Source organism: Ylistrum balloti, unplaced genomic scaffold, assembly GCF_031769215.1.
Source record: "Ylistrum balloti isolate Yb309-2 unplaced genomic scaffold, AGI_CSIRO_Ybal_v1 Utg370450, whole genome shotgun sequence".
NCBI lineage: Eukaryota > Metazoa > Mollusca > Bivalvia > Pectinida > Pectinidae > Ylistrum > Ylistrum balloti.
In genome coordinates, this window is record NW_026782299.1 from 4033800 (window position 1) to 4047444 (window position 13645).

At 38.1% G+C, this 13645-nt stretch overlaps 1 long non-coding RNA gene across 1 annotated transcript; it reads right to left on the reverse strand.

Moving 5' to 3' along the window:
- Nucleotides 1-887: 887 nt before the first annotated feature.
- LOC132555006 (uncharacterized) lies at nt 888-6880 on the reverse strand. Its single transcript, XR_009554410.1, has 2 exons — nt 6538-6880; nt 888-1483 (listed from the first exon to the last, which is right to left on the reverse strand). It is a non-coding gene; the product is annotated as an uncharacterized LOC132555006 (long non-coding RNA).
- Between the last annotated feature and the right edge of the window lie 6765 nt (nt 6881-13645).

A 13645-nucleotide genomic window follows, 5' to 3' on the forward strand; every position in this document is an offset into this window, starting at 1 on the left:
CTCATCACTGAATGTATTTATAACTCTTGTTGTTTAAATAATTTATTATACAGAAAAAATCAAAGATTTTCTTCATACCAGTATCATAATAAAATTCTCTGAAACAACTGATTGCTGGACTGTTAACAGTTATCCCCCTTGTATGCCATTTGGGAGTAGTTATTCCCTTATTCAGTTATTTTAGATAAGGGATATTAACAGTTATCACCCATGTTATTTGAAAATAGACTTGTTAACAGTTATCTCCCTTGTCTTTTAGTCGAGAATGGGGTTGTTTACAGTACAACAGACCACAAATTGCATGCATATTTATTTCAGATAAACAATCGTGATGTGACCAACTTGTTTTACTGGTCAGTACTACTTAAAACACCAAAGTGTTCTATTGTGATCTTCCTAAAGCTGTAGGTTTTTATTAATAGGATGTAGTACTCCCTAATTAACTTGATTAGAAATCACAATAATTGACACCTAACTATGTACTTCCTTACACAATGTATGTGTACATTTCAATTCTTAAGACATTCCAAGTTTATAATCTTTATGACAATAGTATGAAATTGTGGTTTCATGAATGGCAGTTTGATTCAGAAATATTTGGAAGAACTAATGAACTTTTTCAGCAATTTAATCTTGTCCAGAGTATTATTTTGTTTTCAGTCCCTCTCTTTACAACTTGCTGTGTTTTATCATCAAAACCTGTAGCAAAGTTTTCTCTCATGTCCTTATTTGTAGTCTTATCGAAATGACAATGCATTTCTATTTGGCATTGACTTCAACCAATTTAATTCTCCTCAACACTTCAGTCACACACATTTAATTCTTTGACTGGAAGTGCACTTTGATATCATAACAAAGAGCAAAACAATCAAACAATAACACAGTACAAAAACAAAACAACACAGCTTTATTTCCTCGTCTGTAGATAGTAATGAATGAAGTAAGCAAGATTGAGATAGTAAGTTGTACTATGGAAACTTGTTAAACCGAAGTATTGGCAAACAAACAAAATAAGTCTCGGCAATTGCGTTGTTGTTTGTTGGAGCACGAGTTACAACAAGGATAATGTCACACTAAAAAGCAAGACTAGGAATGAAATATTAAATACAAATAAGGTATTTTTACATTTAATTGGATGAAATAATAATTCTGGTTACAGCATTATAACTAAAAAATGGATGGACAATGTGGAACCATATGACCCTGGAAGGTGGTCGTTCTGATGGCATTTGACATATGGCCTCAACCTCCTCTTCGGGTGACAACAGTATCATAATATGTTGTATACATTGATATTATCTGTACAACCAGTGAGAACCTGTCACTCTGAGACAATATGACATGATAAAGACACCACCATGATGAGACTGTCGTCTCTGCTACAAAACACTACACTTCGCACTCGGTTCTTTCGTCTCATCCTCCTTCTTTGGGGAGCTGCTCACCGAGGTCTGTTTGGATGTTTTGGTGTTTTTGTTCTTTCCTGTAAATGATAAGATATAAGATTGTTTACTGATAAATTTTTTATCAATTTTTTCTGTTAATCCCTTCAGTATTATCCTTTACCAGTAGTTTCATGCTTAAGATATGTACAGTTGACAAGGGTTGGCCATAAATCAATTTTATCTTTATAAACTCGTTAGGTCATAAATTCACTAGAAAGGGGTATAACTATATTACAGGTAAAAAAAAAACATTTGAGAGGGTGTAAATTCACTGGAGAAAGGTTGTAATTGTAATACAGTTAAAACCAAAAAAGTCATTTGAGAGAGAGTCTGTCATTTTATTTGGCAGTTTGAAATGGAATGTGTAGGGTGAAGGTCAATGCAATGTAATATCAAGTGTTTAAACGTGAATTGTTCATCACACCTTTTTACATTAAGGTTCAATAGACACTAATGTGTTTTATGTCAATTGCCCATCCAGAAATGGGCAAGTACAACTTCGTTCCAGCACCTGTCTCTAAAGTTAGGAGACCATTTACCAACATTAGGATTATTGATGTGTAATAATGATATAATTTTAAGGCATTGAGCCTTGAGTACATCACATACATCATACATAGCAGTAAACAATAAATAAGTGTTTTGAAATGACAGATCAATATAGGATTTAAAGTAAGAACATAACTTTTTGAAATTATCTTTTTTTTTTGATAAAAAAAAAAATTTGTTATTTATTAAATTGTTACAATACATAAACATAACAAAACAAGTGAACATCCTTCCACACTCATGCATTTCTACTTCACACCAATTATGAAGAAATCCTCCCAATGTCATCATCATCATCATCTACACCTCATTGTCATCATTTAGACTTCATTGTCATCATCATTTTCATCATTTACACCCCATTCCATTGTCATCATCATCATCTACACCTCATTGTCATCATCATTATTTACACCTCATTGTCATCAATCATCATTTACACCTCGTCATAAATCATCATCATTTACACCTCATTGTCATCATCATCATTTACACCTCATTGTTATCATCATCATCATCATCATCATCATCATCATCATCATCATCATCATCATCATCAACAACACCTCATTGTCATCATCATTATCATTTACACCTCATTGTCATCATTATCATCATCATCATCATCTACACCTCATAGTCATCATCATTTACACCTCATTGTCGTCATCATTGTCATCATTTACACCTCATTGTCATCATCATCGTCATCATTTACACCCCATTGTCATCATCATCTACACCTCATTGTCATCATCATTTACACTTCGTCATAAATCATCTTCATCATTTACACCTCATTGTCATCATCATCGTCATCATTTACACCCCATTCCATTGTCATCATCATCATCTACACCTCATTGTCATCATCATCATTTACACCTCATTGTCATCAATCATCATTTACACCTCGTCAAAAATCATCATCATTTACACCTCATTGTCATCATCATCGTCATCATCATCATCATCATCATCATCATCATCATCATCATCATCATCATCATCATCATCATCATCATCAACACCTCATCATCATCATTATCATTTACACCTCATTGTCATCATTATCATCATCATCATCATCATCATCATCTACACCTCATAGTCATCATCATTTACACCTCATTGTCGTCATCATTGTCATCATTTACACCTCATTGTCATCATCATCGTCATCATTTACACCCCATTGTCATCATCATCTACACCTCATTGTCATCATCATTTACACCTCGTCATAAATCATCATCATCATTTACACCTCATTGTCATCATCATCGTCATCATTTACACCCCATTCCATTGTCATCATCATCATCTACACCTCATTGTCATCATCATCATTTACACCTCATTATCATCAATCATCATTTACACCTCATTGTCATCATCATCGTCATCATCTACACCTCATTGTCATCATCATCATTTACACCTCGTCAAAAATCATCATCATTTACACCTCATTGTCATCATCATCATCATCATCATCATCATCATCATCATCATCATCATCATCATCATCATCAACACCTCATTGTCATCATCATTATCATCATCATCATCATCTACACCTCATAGTCATCATCATTTACACCTCATTGTCGTCATCATTGTCATCATTTACACCTCATTGTCATCATCATCGTCATCATTTCCCCCCATTGTCATCATCATCTACACCTCATTGTCATCATCATTTACACCTCGTCATAAATCATCATCATCATTTACATCTCATTGTCATCATCATCATTTACACCTCGTTGTCATCATCACCATCTACACCTCATTGTCATCATTATCATCTATACCTCATTATCATCATCATCATCATCTACACCTCATAGTCATCATCATTTACACCTCATTGTCATCATCATTGTCATCATTTACACCTCATTGTCATCATCATCGTCATCATTTCCCCCCATTGTCATCATCATCTACACCTCATTGTCATCATCATTTACACCTCGTCATAAATCATCATCATCTACACCCCATTGTCATCATCATCTACACCTCATTGTCATCATTATCATCTATACCTCATTGTCATCATTATCATCTATACCTCATTGTCATCATCATCATCATCATCATCTACACCTCATTGTCATCATCATCATTTACACCTCATTGTCATCATCATCATTTACACCTCATCGTCATCATCATCTACACCTCATCATCACCATCATCATTATCTATACTTCATTGTCATCATCATCATCTACACCTCATTGTCATCATCATCTACACCTCATCATCACCATCATCATTATCTACACTTCATTGTCATCATCATCATTTACACCTCATTGTCATCAATCATCATCATCATCTACACCTCATTGTCATCATCATCATCTACACCTCATTGTCATCATCAACATCTACACCTCATTGTCATCATCATTTACACCTCATTGTCATCATCATCATTTACACCTCATCGTCATCATCATCTATACCTCATCATCACCATCATCATTATCTACACTTCATTGTCATCATCATCATATCATCATTTCATCACATCATCTACATCAATCATCATTTACACCTATTGTCATCATCATCATTCACACATCATTTCATCATCACCATCATCATTATTACACCTATTGTCATCATCATCATCTACACCTCATTTTCGTCATCATCATTTTCATCAATCATCATTTACACCTCATTGTCATCATCATCATTTACACCTCATCGTCATCATCATCTACACCTCATTGTCATCAATCATCATTTACATCTCATTTTCATCATCACCATCATCATCATCATCTACACCTCATTGTCATCATCATCATTCACACATCATTTTCATCAATCATCATTTACACCTAATTGTCATCATCATTCACACATCATTTTCATCAATCATCATTTACACCTCATTGTCATCAATCATCATTTACATCTCATTTTCATCATCATCATCATCATCATCATCATCATCATCATCATCATCATCATCTACACCTCATTGTCATCATCATCATTTACACCTCATTGTCATCAGTCATCATTTACACCTCACTGTCATCATCATCATCATTTACACCTCATTGTCATCAATTATCATCGTCATTTACACCTCATTGTCATCAATTATCATTTACACCTCACTGTCATCATCATCATCATCAACACCTCATTGTCATCAATTATCATCGTCATTTACACCTCATTGTCATCAATTATCATCGTCATTTACACCCCATTGTCATCATCATTTACACCTCATTGTCATCATCGTCGTCATCTGTCATCATCATCATCATCATCATCTACACCTCATCATCATCATCACTTACACATCATCATCATGATCCTCATATTCATTAACACCTCATTGTCATCATCATCGTCATCTGTCATCATCATCTACACCTCATCATCATTATCATCATCATCATCATCATCGTCATCATTATTTATACCTAATTGTCATCCTCATCGTCATCTGTCATCATTTACACCTCATTGTCATCATCATGATCATTATAATCATCGTCATTATCATCATCATCAACATCATTATTTACACCTAATTGTCATCAATCATCATCATCATCATCATTATTTATACCTAATTGTCATCATCATCGTCATCTGTCATCATTTACACCTCATTGTCATCATCATGATCATCACGATCATCATCATCATCTACACCTCATCCTCCTCCTCATCATTATTTACACATCATCATCATCATCATCATCATCATCATCATCATCATCATCATCAATCATCATCATCATCATCATTATTTACACATCATCATCATCATCATCATCATCATCATCATCATCATCATCATCATCAATCATCATCATCATCATCATCATCATTATTTACACCTCATCATCATCATCATCATCATTAACATCATTCTCATCCATCAGCATATCACCAGCAATGCTGATTATAAACTATTGTTTGATATTTAAAATGCATTGGAAATATTTCCTTTCCCTTATTTTAAGGTGTGCAGCTTTCATCTCGTGAAAGTCAGATCTGAGTGTTTTTAATTTAAAGTCCATGTCGTATAATAATTCACCTTTCATCGATCAAATTAGAATTCCAGTTCGATATCAGACAAGGTACTTGCTTCATCATCTTATTATATTAGGTGAATAATATGTGACGATGATGACTCATGGATCATAACGGTAGCTGTCAGTACACCACAGCAGTCTGCACAGAGAATGCAAAGTGATGATTCGGGAAACCTCGGATTGTATTATATGCTATAGAAACATTACTGGGCTATTGTTGTTCGGGTTTAACATCATCGGAACAGCTAGGGTCAGTGTAGGATGGGCTGTAACCACAGTGCTGTGCTATTGACTTTGGCAATCAGTGCTGAAGAATAGAGTGGAAAACCTCGAACGCTATTTATAGATAAGCACTAGCAATGCTGTACTAGATTTTCTCGTAGCCTGTATACACAGTTTGAATAGATACAGATCTGTAGATCTCTATTTCTCAACCTCCGAAATATAATACATACCCTGCTTGGATTTTTTCTTGTCCCATGGCAGTCGCACGTCATCGTCAGTATAATCATAGTCATGTCTTCGAGTCGCAGAACAGCTTCCGGCCGACGCCGCTGCCACTGCCATGGACAGGCCGAGAATCTGCAAGTCCAAAATGGCACAAGTGTTCGAGAAACCCCAGTTAAACACGAGACGTTGATGTTATCACGTGTCAAACTCTACAATACACGGACGAGTCTGTTCAGGGCAGATTGATGAAGGCTGGCGCTTACTCTGGTGAATCGATTCCTTATATCAGTTTTTGTGTGTCATAAAGCCAGCGTGGCACGCTTACAAGTGCGATAATGTGCAGCTCACAATGTGATGACCAACGAGGAGAGAACATGCTTAGTTACTGCGACAGCTTCATAATTTTGCGCACATTTTTCAAACGAACGTTAAAATGTTGAAAATTTCCTTATTTGTAAAACGAAGACTAGTGATTTTAGGAGTGAGTCAACGCTGACAGACCGATGACGAACAACATCAAGACAATTTGGTGTAATAGTGCAATTACGCACGAGATCCTTCGATTTGACATAACAGTCAACGTGCGACATCCTGGGCTGAAACTTGACGGTCAACAGAACAATAACGTGCGACATCCTGGGCTGAAACTTGACAGTCAACAGAACAATAACGCGCGAGATCCTTTTATGTGACAAAACGACCAAAAGAACAACAACGAGCGATATTCTTTGATGTCAAATAACGATCAACAAAACAATAACGCGCGAGATCCTTTTGATGTCACATAACGGTCAACAGAACAATAATGCGCGAGATCCTTTGATGTCACATAACGGTCAACAGTGCAATAACGCGCGAGATCCTTTGATGTCAAATAACGGTCAACAGAACAATAACGCGCGAGATCCTTTGATGTCACATAACGGTCAACAGAACAATAACGCACGAGATCCTTTGATGTCACATAACGGTCACAAGAACAATAACGCGCGAGATCCTTTGATGTCAAATAATGGTCAACAGTGCAATAACGCGCGAGATCCTTTGATGTCACATAACGGTCATCAGTACACTAACGAGCGAGATCCTTTGATGTCACATAACGGTCAACAGTACACTAACGAGCGAGATCCTTTGATGTCAAATAACGATCAACAAAACAATAACGCGCGAGATCCTTTGATGTCACATAACGGTCAACAGAACAATAACGCGCGAGATCCTTTTGATGTCACATAACGGTCAACAGAACAATAACGCGCGAGATCCTTTGATGTCACATAACGGTTAACAGAACAATAACGCGCGAGATCCTTTGATGTCACATAACGGTCAAAAGAACAATAATGCGCGAGATCCTTTGATGTCACATAACGGTCAAAAGAACAATAATGCGCGAGATCCTTTGATGTCACATAACGGTCAACAGTGCAATAACGCGCGAGATCCTTTGATGTCAAATAACGGTCAACAGAACAATAACGCGCGAGATCCTTTGATGTCACATAACGGTCAACAGAACAATAACGCACGAGATCCTTTGATGTCACATAACGGTCACAAGAACAATAACGCGCGAGATCCTTTGATGTCAAATAATGGTCAACAGTGCAATAACGCGCGAGATCCTTTGATGTCACATAACGGTCATCAGTACACTAACGAGCGAGATCCTTTGATGTCACATAACGGTCAACAGTACACTAACGAGCGAGATCCTTTGATGTCACATAACGGTCAACAGAACAATAACGCGCGAAACCATTTGATGTCTGTAACACAATGGCCTTATTACGTAATGATTACATGATCATTACATGATCCTGTTTCATTACTATTTCAAGACATGAATTCTATATTATATATATTAGTGCAACATAATCATGTTTTCCTGTGGTAGCGTAAACAATGCTAATACGGTGTGTATTGTGCATTAGGGTAATGGGTTAACTGGACGATAATGGACCATGGAGATAACACAGGCTAATAAAATAGATGGGTAGAAAGAATGAACGTACGTGGCAGTTGGTCAAGAGCCAAATAGAGTACCATTTCAAGATGGTCAAAGTATCAATTAATACAAATCAATTAAGTTCAATTTACACAATTTGATTGTATAGATACAGGTCAGCCGACCTGGGGCGTATTGTGCATTAGGGTAATGGGTTAACTGGACGATAATGGACCATGGAGATAACACAGGCTAATAAAATAGATGGGTAGAAAGAATGAACGTACGTGGCAGTTGGTCAAGAGCCAAATAGAGTACCATTTCAAGATGGTCAAAGTATCAATTAATACAAATCAATTAAGTTCAATTTACACAATTTGATTGTATAGATACAGGTCAGCCGACCTGGGGCAGAACAGGTATGCTGACTCCCGCTGGAATGTTGTGGGCAGGGGAGTTGACCAATCGCTGACATTCATATGTCACAGATATTATAAAAGCAGCCTTGGAGACTTGCGGAGTTAGTCAGCTCGGAGAACCTTTGCTGACGCCAACCTGCGGTCTGCGGCTACTCACATTCGGCCATATGAAACCTAAAATGTTATAGGAACTTTCGAACTTTTCGCCAAGAAAATTACTTAGTTATACACCAGTGTGACGGGTCGTCGGTCCACTGTTTTACTATAGTTGTAACGTATCCTGTTGTTATTCTCGTGGAGCCATACCTGGTGAATTATGTTAAATAAAACTTCGAACCTTTGGAACTTGTGTTGTTGAACTTTTGTCATTTCAATACGCATATGAACACCTGAAGTGTTATATGTTACTATTGATTTTTGGTGCCGTGACCAGGATCGAGAATTAACAGAAAGGATATTGTACAAAGAAGTGCATTGTATTATGAACTCTGACAACGAAGTTATTATTCAACGGGCACGAGAAAACTTTCCTGTACATTGGAAGAAGAAAATTATTGCAGTTGAAAAGAAAAAAGCCCGACATTACAGTCAGTACCGATACCCAACTACCCAGACGTAATAGACCAAGAGGATTGGTCCGCCGCGACGTTCCCTTAAGACCGGTAGGAGAAAGGCTACTGCCACAGGGTAATTACTACGCCCCATTTGACTACAACGATTTGCAGACTCTCCGCCACCTTGCTATTGACCAGACTTCGTAATAAGGGTAAATGGCTCTTAATTCTTTTTACTATACCTATTCAGTCATGGTCGAACCAACCAATCCAGTGGCTAATGCCATGCAAGATTTGGCAACACAAGTCGGCAGTTTAAATGCTGCCGTAGCAATACAAGGGGTGGGTACTGCAATAACCCCGTTTGAGGGAGATGCCAAGAAATTTAATGGAAAAAGAATAATAACGCGAGAGATCCTTTGATGTCACATAACGGTCAACAATGCAATAACGCGCGAGATCCTTTGATGTCAAATAACGGTCAACAGAACAATAACGCGCGAGATCATGTTATGTGATAAAAGTAAACAACAGATATCTTAAAGGGATTCAATTTTCCAAAAAGCCACCCTTCACCTTAACTAATTAGTACTACAGACAAAATCAAACACGTCCGTCACGTGCACGATGGACACACAGGAATGTATCAATATCATTACAATGTAATGCATAATGACATCGTCGAATCAAAAATGCTAGGGAATGCTATGCTGGGTGTCTAAACGTAGTTAGGTTGGGGGATCCGGAATGCAAAGCTACGTGTCTAAACGTAGTTAAGGTGGGGGAGATCCGGAATGCTATGTTACGTGTCTAAACATAGTTAAGGTGGGACATCCGGCATGCTATGCTTTGTGTCTAAACGTAGTTAAGGTGGGAGATCCGGAATGCTATGCTACGTGTCTAAACGTAGTTAAGGTGGGAGATCCGGAATGCTATGATTTGTGTCTAAACGCAGTTAAGGTGGGAGATCCGGAATGCTATGCTTTGTGTCTAAACGTAGTTAAGGTGGGAGATCCAGAGTGAGTTTTATGGGCCGTATTGAATGCTGAAAAGGGACGGTACTACTAAATTTTATTTTTTTGGTAATGATGTCATCGATCTTTGTCCAATAACAACTTTGTTTCATAATGGTTTATGACAAATGAAATAACGGCTTTTTGTACAGACTTAACCATTTCAAAGAGTACCCGAAGAAGCTAGTACCCTGCCACGTTACAGGAAGATGACGTCAAAGAAAACTGATAGGTGACGTGACGCGTGGACAACATTACTGTAATGACCTTAACTCTCCAAGCGATATGCATTTCAAGGGCACCTAAGTGTCATTGACGTCACCGAGAGAGAACGATCACCGGTCTAGATTATTTTAACTGAAATGCACAGACTACCGCCTTCGAATTTATTCTTATTTCTTCTTTCTTTTAATCTCTGTCCATTCACTAAACCGACAAAAAGTGTGTTCGTCTTTCGGTTTGTCTTTGTTTTCCAGCAAACCTCCATGTCCGCTGGATCTGGTTGTACCTCAGTCAGCCAAGTGAACTCTAGTCATGAAATGTAAGGGACTTTTTCATGAGCTTGAAATTTCAGCACCAGTGTTCACCACTGGCAACATCCAGGATTGCATGACGACATAAAATCCCTGATAAACAATTATTTTTGTTATTCCTTGTTCAGTAGCACAAATTTGTTCCTTTTTTTTTTTATGTTTTTCGTTTTTGTTTCACTTTTCTTAGTATCGTGCTGACAATATACAAGAAAACGGAATGTAAATCCATATGAAAAAACCCATCCAAAATTCATTTGCATTCTTATTCCACAAAATCTGTATGTAGGGCTTTAGCATTGTACCTTTCGCTTTTCCCATAAAAAAAACTTTTGTCTAGTTTTTCTTTTTTACTCCTCATTAACTTTGGTCTTCGAGTTAATTTGTGAACGTCTGCCCGTGTGAAGTAGTTTATGGGTCATCAAGCTGTGACATAATGAATGCCTTGTAAAAGTGCTTTGTCCCGCGTGCTTGTTAAGCAGTATACGAGACACAAAAACTAGTCAGTATTATATGATCGCGTGGACGTCATGTTACCGTGTCCGTGTAATGGCATTTCATTGTGACGAAAGTTTTCATATAGTACAACTGACTTTTCGTTTCGTCCTTCTAAGATTCGTCCATAAAGTGTTAACTCTAGAAACTAAAAATTTGGTAAAAGATTGTTAAGATATATCGAAATGTAAGGAGGTGTACTTACCTTGAATCAGAAAAATCAATATTAATCGAGTTCCAAATTATGTCAAGGACATTCTGAACCGCGCCAAAGGGTATGTTCATATATCATTCACAGCAGGCCTAAATAAAATATATTCAAATACACCTTGGAACTAGCTTACTTACACAGCAATAACTACCATTTATGAGAATGTTATGCTATTTGACTACTTAAGCCAATTTCATTAATGTGACATCGAAAATTGGTCAAAATGGTTTCTTCAGCAAACTTTGTCGGGCTTTATCCCAAGAATATATCAGCCGAATAACACGATTCAGTTAGTTAGCAGAAATCGGGCGTTTTAACAAATCTGATTCTTGATGTGACCTTTATAACATTTCTTTTGTAAACTTTTTCGACTTAACTCCAGTCAAATATCATGATACTATGCCATTTGGTTATTTGGATGCTATCGGTAAAGCAGTTTAACCTTGACCTTGAATGTAAATTATGTCTCTGGGGGTTCCTTGTTAGTCTGGACGCTTGGCAGTACATGACCCCTCTCAATTGGTTGGAGGGGGTCATAAAGGTAGTTCGCAGCAGCATTTATCTTCACCTTCTAACATGGTCAACCACTAGCCCTGTTAGACATTAATGACTTGTGAAAGGTCTCGCGGGTGAATTACCCGACTTTGGAAACAAAATGTTAAAGGTGTGTCAGTTGTAAATCAAGGGATTTTAGTAGGAGCGATGCTATTATAGTTGGTGTGTTCACTTGGGCCTCCGAGTCCTGTAATGGGTCTTTTCCTGCTTCTTGCATCCACTAAATGTGCCAAGGAGTTGACTACATGTTCACTGCAATCTAAGTATTCCTTGGGGCCCGGCGCTACAATTGAAATCGGGTCCGACTTCTCGACTTGGGGTAGCTGTTCCTAAATTCTAAGTGGAGGTTCACACTGAGAGATTCGTGTAATCATTGTCTTCTGGACCTGCAGGGGTTGAGTCTTTGGCCCAAAGAGTAGCAACTTTTTTGTGCAGTCTTTTAGGGAAATGAAGATCCATGTTGTACCACGGCCTTTCATAGCGAAATTTACACAATGATCACACTTTGTACTATTCTGCTGTTGAGGACTTCACTTCATAACGGACAGCAGGCCCGGGGTTCTTCTATAACTGACACGAGGAAGTTGATCTACGGTAGAACAGTAAAGCTTTGCTCTTTGGTTGCACCATGTGTTGGTGTGTGTGGTCAATGGGCAGTAGCCTTGTTATTGGAAGTTTTTTTTTGGGTTGCTGAGGACATGCCTCTTGGGATGTCCCTGTCGCGGATTGTTTACACCTGATGGTGACCTCCAGTATCCTTTAGCACAGGGAGATTAGTGGTCCCATACCTGTGCAGCATTGGATTAATGGCTCCATCATCGATGCTTTAGAGTAGGGCAGATTGGCCGCTTCAGTTGGAGCAGTAAGCCATTGGGGTGGTGTAGTGGTAACGCACTCGCTTTTCACCTAGCCGTCCGGGGTTCGATTCCCGGAATGGATGTAAAAATGGTACGGGATAACCGGCCACTTAGGTTTTCCCCTGGTAATCCGGTTTCCTCTCATAGTAAGCCCCCTCGCGAACTTCTGTTCAGGCCAACAAGAATGATTAATAAAAGCTGAAAAAACTTGTTTCTCAATTGTTGTAAAATAAATGAAGTTTATTATTATTATTATACTCTATTGGATTGGGTTGTAAAGCATTGGAGTTGTGGGCCAATCAGAATGGACGCCCATGACCAGTATGGCCATCACAGAACCATACCGGTTAGAAATGAGATGGTCTTCTAGTGCCCATTGAGTTCCGGGCCGTCAGTCTGTGGTCTTTGAATAACCGTACCATCTGTTCTGTCCAGTAGTGGCAGGGGTTCCAAGAATACTGGTCATATGGCTTGCTGAAATGCCGGCAATATAGTGTGCCTTTGGAGCTCTTGGAATTTTCTTATTTA